At 42.0% G+C, this 8176-nt stretch overlaps 1 pseudogene; it reads left to right on the top strand.

The window, feature by feature from the left end:
* Positions 1-6376: 6376 nt before the first annotated feature.
* Positions 6377-7015, top strand: LOC102755977 (annotated as a pseudogene).
* Positions 7016-8176: the final 1161 nt, after the last annotated feature.

Below are 8176 nucleotides of genomic sequence, written 5' to 3'. Positions count from 1 at the left end.
ACTGTCAAACCTCAGAGAGAAGGGAGGGAAAGTTGGGGGTAAGGGAAAATCAACCAAAGGACTTATATGCAAGAGGCCAGGCCTAACCAATGTACACAGACAACAGGGGCATGAGAGTATGAGTGGGGGATGGGGGATAATGTGGGGATAAGGACACATATGTAATAATTTAATCAATAAAGAAATTTAAAAAATAAATAAATATTTGTAAAATAAAAAAAGTGGGGTCCTAGATGGCATGGCTCTGTGGTTAGCACATCAGCCACATGCTGAAGGGTCACAGATTCCATTCCCTGTCAAGGACACAAACCTGGGTTGCAGGTTTGATCCCCTACCACAGTGGGTTGTGTGCAGGAGGCAACCAAGCCATGTGTCTGTCTCACATTGATGTTTCTTTCTCTCCCTCTCTAAAAGTCAAATATCCTCAGGTGAGGATTAACTAACAAAAAAGAAAAAAAATGAAAAAGAAAACTAGCAGGTATTTTCCACAGTGAAGTCCTCTGTGGGGCATCGAAACCCAAGTGAAGGAGCTCCCTCAACTCTTCATGTCTCCTCCTTCTCTCCTTTTTTTCTTTCTTCCTGAGAGTTTTCCTTCAAAAGTGGAATTGTGGTTGAAATGTTTCCCTTTTGAATATCCTGTATACTAAAGAGGTAATATACAAATTGACCATTATGCCCTCGCAGAAGTTGGTCACCCTCATGTGGTCACAAGATGGCCACCACAATATGGCCAGCAGTAGAGGGCAGCTGGTGGTGACCAGGCCTGCAGGGGAGGGCAGTTGGAGGCAGGGGAGCAGTTAGACATTGGTCAGTCTGGCAGGGGAGTGGTTAGGGGGTGATCAGGCTGGCAGGCAGAAGCAGTTAGGGGCAATCAGGCAGGCAGGCTGGCAAGCAGTTGGGAGCCAGCATTCCCAGATTGTGAGAGGGAAGGCCGAGAATGGAGAGGGTGCAGACTGGGCTGAGGGACAACCCCCCTCTCTCCCTCAGTGCATGAATTTCATGCACCAGGCCTCTAGTGAACATATAAAAGAATAAATATTAGTTTCTTTACTGCAGTAAATTAAATACTCCAGACTAAGAACTTTGTCCCAGCGCTGCCACCATTGTATACTAAGAGTTTCCAATGAATAAATGAAGGTAGCCTGAGGTTTTAAATTACCATCCAATTTCTAAGTATTAACTTCCCAACCAACAGTAAAACAAGGAATCTCTGCTGGGAATATAGTTTATGATTTTTTTCTATCTTCACTTCCTCTGTCAGTTCAAGTGTAGCATCAAATTGAACTGAGTATACACATTAGAGATCACAATTCAGCTCTGCTGTAGCAATTCAGCCTGGAATGCTGTGTTATCAAGCTTCCCACCCCCCAGTTTTGTAGATTAAATTTGCTTGTGGACTCTCAACTGTCTCAGAATTTTAAGAAGCGCATATTTTACTACAGATTTCTGAAGTTGCATTTTATCACAGCCCTAACATGGACCCTGGAGCAATTGCCAAACTATAGCTTGTGCATTTAGAATTATTTTTAAAGCTATGTGTTGAATTTAGTGCCAGTTTGCATTACCATCAAGTGATCAGGTTTTATCCATATAATCGGTTGATGCAGCTAAATATAAAGCCAATGCAAGAAACTAAAACAACATCCATTTTGTGCCTGGTGTATTCACATATGTTGGATAGTTCACATATCTGGAGGTGGTTGTGGGTAAGATGTTTACCTTTTCAGTACCATCTCAATTATTGACATAATTGATATTCTCCTTTTCTTCAATACAATTCCCTCCCCACCTCTTCTAGGTCAGACATACATTATCTCCATAGCAACATTCCCATATAATAGAAAGATACATCTTCTGAATGGCTAGCAATACAACATTAACTGTTAAAACATAACATTTTTCATGTTGGAAACATCTGGAATTCACAACCAACCAAAATGTATAAAAATGTCTGTAGCTCTTTAACAGTCTCCCAAGGCTGAGTTTTCTTGCTTTATTAGAATTCATTTACAAACAACTCTTATTAACCAGCTATGTGGCATAATAAAACTAGGCTTTATTTCAACATCAAAAAAAGTTTAATTTACAAGTAAAGTTGCTTATAAAGACTCAAATTGCCCTTTGCAGAAAAGAGTTTACGATAGATTTGGGCTGTATTACCAACCTATTACTAGTGCACTAATACCTCTATTTACTGGCTGATTATGTCCTCCAGCAAAATTCGGAACTGTCTACTACTCTGGTGAAAACTAATCAGTTTTCAAAATTAGTTATTGATTTCAGACCCATTGTGGAGGACCAATTTACTGGCTGGTTCATTGAGTAGGGAAGTGACACTGTTTGTCTAAGTAAGAGAAAAGCCAGAGCACATACAGTTTTCAAAGACAGTGCTCAAAGGTGGTTTTCTATAGCAGAGAATTGACAAATACTTCAAGGATGTTAAATGTCTTTCATTAGAGATTAATGGTGCAGGTGCCTCCTTGCCAGTGAATGTATGTTTCTCATATGTACGTTTGTTAGTCACATCCGGAACTTAAGTAAGTAATCGGTGGTAAGTCATTTAAAAAATTCCTAAGGAAAATATTTCCTTCTGTTACTTCAAACTTATTTTTTTAATTTTAATTTATCTGAAAGTGACTAAAAGTAATGATTACTTTATAAATGATTCTTTGCTGATAGCTTATGAAGGAAAATGCTAGAAAAAGAAAGCCAGAAACAATGAGTTTAAAATACATCAACGCATACATTCCATTTCATAATGTATATTCCTTTTGTTTTGATGACTATTTTTCATATTTCTTTTAGAAATAATGTCTTAATGATTTGCTTTCTATACTTTGTTTTAAGAAATATTGCAGAAACTGGAGATTTTACATAGTTTTCTGCCTATCTCAGAAAAACAAAATTATGAATTATATCACGTGGCTGGTTATATAGATTAAATTACATATAAACTTGTTCTTGAGTGTTCTTATGAATTTGATCTTCTTGAAGATAAGTTAATCTTAACAGTTAAGATGCAAAATTTACACACAAAACCTCAAATAAGAATGGCTTAGTTTTAGCTATAGTTATTTTTTAAAATGTGTTCCATGAGGGCAATATAAGAATGGATACCAACACAGTAACATAGCTCAAAATTGAGAAGTAAGTTAGACATGGTTACAGCAGAAATATATTTATATTTCTTATTGGTGTGGATTATTAATCATTTTCTAATTACTTAGACATCCAGCAATACACTGATTTTTTTCTTCTCCTTATCCCTTTAATTATATATGTGTATTTTTATATATAGCTAATAAAGTTAAAATCTAACTTTTGAAATTGCTTTAATTTAAAATTTTCACATTATGTATCATTTTTTGAAGTCTCTAGTTTCAAGAGTTAAGATTATTTCAAGTGAAACAAAGAAAAAAAAATTGTTGCCCTAACCGGTTTGGCTCTGTGGATAGAACGTCAGCCTGCGACTGAAGGGTCCCAGGTTTGATTCCAGTCAAGGGCACATGCCTGGGTTGTGGGCTTGATCCCCAGTGGGGGGTGTGCAGGAGGCAACCCATCAATGATTCTCTCTTATCATTGATGTTTCTATCTCTCTCTCTCCCTCTACCTTCCTCTCTGAAATCAATAATACATTAAAAAGAAGAAAGAAAAAAATGTTTAAATATATACTGAAAGTGAAACCTCACACCTACTGGAAGTAGACCTTAAATAGAATTCCTGTAAATTAAGAAGGCATGAGCAGTTCTCTGAGGTGTAAAAGCGACACAAATTCTCTGAGGTGTAAAAGCGACCAGAATAACTTTTTGGTCTGTGGATATTAGATATCACTATCTAAAAACCTGTCAGCTATCAACTTAAAAATTAACAAAGCAAGCTCATATGTTTTCCTTCACATTAATCTAGGAGGATGAAGGGTAGAAGAAGAAAACATTTTTAAAATATTCATCTTATATTGGGGTAAAAAACAAGCTGTTTCAGAGCTAGTTCCAAATACATGTTATTTGAAACAAGTTCTGAACCCTGTATTCTCAATAATGTGATCATCCAATATAATAAAACCCTAATATGCAAGTCGACCAAAAGGCAGAACGACCAGCAGAACAACCGATCATCATTATGTGCCCTGGCCACCGGGGGAAAACACTCAACACAAGAGCTGCCTCCCCATTGTCAGTGTGCTCCGACACTGACACCGCTCAGCCAGAAGCTGGGCTCACGGCTGGTGAGCGCAGCAGCAGTGGCAGGAGCCTCTCCCACCTCCGCAGCAGCGCTAAGGAGCAGCAAGCTGAGCGGTAAGGAGCAGCAAGCATGCAAGTGATAAGGAGCAAGAGGTCCCAGACTGCAAGAGGGCACAGGCTGGGCTGAAGGACGCCCCCCCCCCCCCCCCCGCCCCCCCCCCCCCCCCGGCCCCCTGTGCATGAATTTCGTGCACTGGGCCTCTAGTAAAATATAAAAGAAAATTATTATGTAGCAGGATTATTTGGAGTAATTGTCTTAGTTTACATATTTCATCTTCAAAATATTTGGTTTAGTCAATTTTACATTTTCTGCTAACCATTTTAAAAAGTTCATATAAACTCTTTCTATACTTTGGAAATTAATCCCCTACTAGATGTATCATTGGAAAATACGTTCTCCCATTCAGTATGTTCCTTTTTCATTTTGTTGATTTTTTTTTTCTGCAAAAGCTCTTTAGTTAGACACCTGGTATTGTGATTCTTTCTAATTTTATTCTTCTTTCTTAAGATTGCTTAGGCTATGTGAGGTCTTTTTTGTTCCAAATAATTTTTTGGAATATTCTAGTTTTTTAAATATGCCTTTGTTATTTTAATAGGAATTTCATTGAACCTATAGACTGCTTTTGGTAATATGGACATTTTAATGTTAATTCTTCCAATCCATGAACATGGTATATGCTTCCACTTACTAGTATCTTCCTCAATTTCTTTCTTCAGTATCTTATAATTTTCCAAGTATAAGTCTTTTACCTCCTTGGTAAAATTTATTCCTAGGTACTTGATTTGTTTCTGTTTTGCTGTAATAGTAAATGGAATTATTTTCTTAATTTAATTTCTCTTTCTGATAGTTCATTGTTGGTGTATAAGAATGCAGCCAGTTTCTGAATATTAATTTTGTATCCTGCTACTTTGCTGAATTTATTTATTAGACTTAGTTGATTTTTAGTGGAGTCTTTAGGGATTTCTACATACAATACCATATTATCTGTAAATGACAGTTTTACTTTCTCTTTTCCAGTTTGGATGCCTTTTATGTTTTCTTCTTTTCTAATTGCTATGACTAGGACTTCCACTACTATGTTGAATAATAGTAGTGAGAGCAGACATCCTGTCTTGTTCCTGATTTTAGGTTTTGCCCATTGAGTATGATGTTGGCTGTGGGTGTGTCAGATATGGCCTTTATTATGTTGAGGTATGATCCTTCTAGTCCCACTTTGCTGAGAGTTTTTTTTTATCATAAATGGGTGCCGAATTTTATCAAATATTTTTCTGCATCTATTGATATGATCCCTTGATTTTTACCCTTCATTTTGTTTATGTGGTGGCCAAGCTTTGGAAACAGCCCGAGTGCCCATCAGTAGGTAAGTGATAAAACAAACAAACAAGCAAACAAAAAACTGTGGTCCATTTACACAATGGAATACAGAATACTACTCTGCCATAAAAAAGGAAATAGTAACTATTGGAACAGTATGAATGGATCTGGAGATTATTATGCCAAGTGAAATAAGGCAGTTATAGAAAAACAAATAACACATGTTCTCACTTGTATGTAGAATCTAATGAATAAAATAAACTGATGAACAAAATAGAAACAAAAGGGCATAGATATATGGAATAGACTGATAGCTGTCAGAGGGGAAGGCAGTTGGAGGACTGGATGAAAGAAGTGAAGGGATTAAGCAATAAAGCATATATATATTCTATATAATAAAAGCCCAGAGGCATAAGGCCAGAACAACCAGAGACCAGAACCACCACGCTGGCCCTGCCCCCACAGCAAACAGGTAGGGGTGATCAGGCAGGCAGGCAGAGTGGTTAGGGGTGATCAGGTAGTCAGGTGAGCTGTTAGGGGCAATCAGGTAGGCAGGCGAATGGTTAGGGGCAATCAGGTAGGCAGATGGCCTCTCACAGGGCTGGCCCTTCCCTCCAGCAAGTGGTTAGATGCGATCAGGCAGGCAGACAAATGGTTAGGGGGGATGAGGCAGGCAGGCAGAGCCCCACTATCAATTGCCTCAAAGAGGGAGAGCTAGGCCACAGCCTGTGAGAGGAACACTCGGAGGCTGCCACAGGAGGCGCTGGCAGTGGTGGATGCTGCAGGGCAGGGCTGGCGCTACTGCAGCTCCTAAGCAGGCATGGCGCCTGCAGCCTGGCCCAGGCCCCAGGGTCACAGCCTCCCCCTGTGGCTTCTGCAGGGCTGGACTGCCTCTCCTCCTGTTCTGATGCCTGGGCAGATCTCGGACCCTTCCATGACTGCAGGCTCTCTGCCAGGGCTCAGTCCCCTGACCAGACTCCCCAGCTTGGCCCTGACTGCAGAGAAGCTGAAATATGCTGACATCTGCCACATTGGGGCCATGATCGCCCCTTTGCACTTCCTGGAGGTGAAACTTGGCAAGAGGCCTCAACCTGTGAAAAGTGAGCTGGATGAGAAAGAGGAGCAGAGGAAAAGGCACCTGGAAAAGAACAAATAGATGAGGAAGAGGAGCGGAGGAAAAGGCGCCAGGAAAAGAACAAAGTGGTGGCAGCCTGAGGCCGGAACAAGAATGAGCAGTCGGAGTTTCTGCAGGGAAATCTGAATGGCTAGAGCTCATGAATGCAGAGCTGAAAACCCAGATGGAGGAGCTGAAGCAGGAGTGGCAGCAGCTCATCCTGATGCTCAACCAGCATCGCCCCACCTGCATCGTCAGGACCGACAGTGTTAAGACCCCTGACTCAGAAGGCAACCCACTGATGGAGCAGCTGGAGAAGAAGTAATCATGGGCTGAGAGGAGGAGGGGGAGATGAGTAGAGGGAGGAGGAGGAGGGTCCCAGAGGGCTCTTCCTTGCTGCATGAAAAACTCTTCAATGAGGCTCAGCACAGCCAGCATCGGCCGGGCTTTTTTGGGAAACTCAGATCAGCCACACCGGGGGAAGAAACCCAGGCTGATGAAACCCAGGACCAAGCGCTGAGACCAAAGTAGTCCTGAGGGGGGGCCTGTTCTGCCTGGAGCCAGGCTTGCAGGAGGCAGGACAGATTTCTGGGCCAGAAAGACGCCCAACCAGGCAGCTGTGGGCACTTCTCCGGCCTCTCCACCAGGGCACCCACCCAAAGGACCCCCCAAAGGAGCAGCCAGGAAAAGCCATGAGTTGCAACCAAAATTAGACTGAGTATAGAACTCAGAGTAAAACTGCAATCTGCCTCTCCCAGCCTTGACCCTGACCCTGATCCTAATGCAAGGCTGGAGAAGGGCACAGTGCCAGGCCCTGATGTACCCTCCCACCGTGGGCCTGCTCAGTCCTGCTCGGAGTGGCAGCTGGGGTGCACCCCCACCAGTCCTGCTGGAGTTGCTGTGGGCACGAGGCAGGGGCGCCCTTACAAACACATACTCACTGATTGTTTACAGACTGGATGTCCTGACAGGGCTGGGGCAGGGTGTGGTGCATTTCCATCCTGGTAAGCCCTTCATAGTACAGTGGGGCCTGACTTATGAGTTTAATTTATTCCATGACGGAGCTCGTAACTCAAATTACTCATGTCAAATCAATTTTCACCATTACAATGAATTGAATGCTGGGCTGATGTTGTGGCGTTCACTGTGACGTGCGCTGCACCAACTAGCGGTGGGGTATCTGAAGCTGGCTCGTAACCCAAATTTTAGCTCACAACTCAAAGCAAAAAATCGGCCAAGATACGGCTCATATCTTGAAAAACTCGTTAGTTGGGACACTCGTAAGTCAAGGCCCCACTGTACTCAGTTCTGTACCTCAGTAAACATTGCTCGTACTTAAAAAAAAAAAAAAAAAAAAAAAAAAAGAGGAGGCCCAGGACACCAGCTGGCGACACTGTGGCAGGTGTGCAGCTGGCCAGCGATCACCCCGCAGAGGGAGGCCCAGGCCAGCCAAGCCATCGCACACCATACCTGCTGCCTTCAGAGGGAGGCAACCAATGGGGAAGT

This window comes from Myotis davidii, unplaced genomic scaffold, assembly GCF_000327345.1.
Source record: "Myotis davidii unplaced genomic scaffold, ASM32734v1 scaffold24, whole genome shotgun sequence".
NCBI classification, from domain to species: domain Eukaryota; kingdom Metazoa; phylum Chordata; class Mammalia; order Chiroptera; family Vespertilionidae; genus Myotis; species Myotis davidii.
This window is presented reverse-complemented; position numbering and strand designations above follow the sequence as displayed.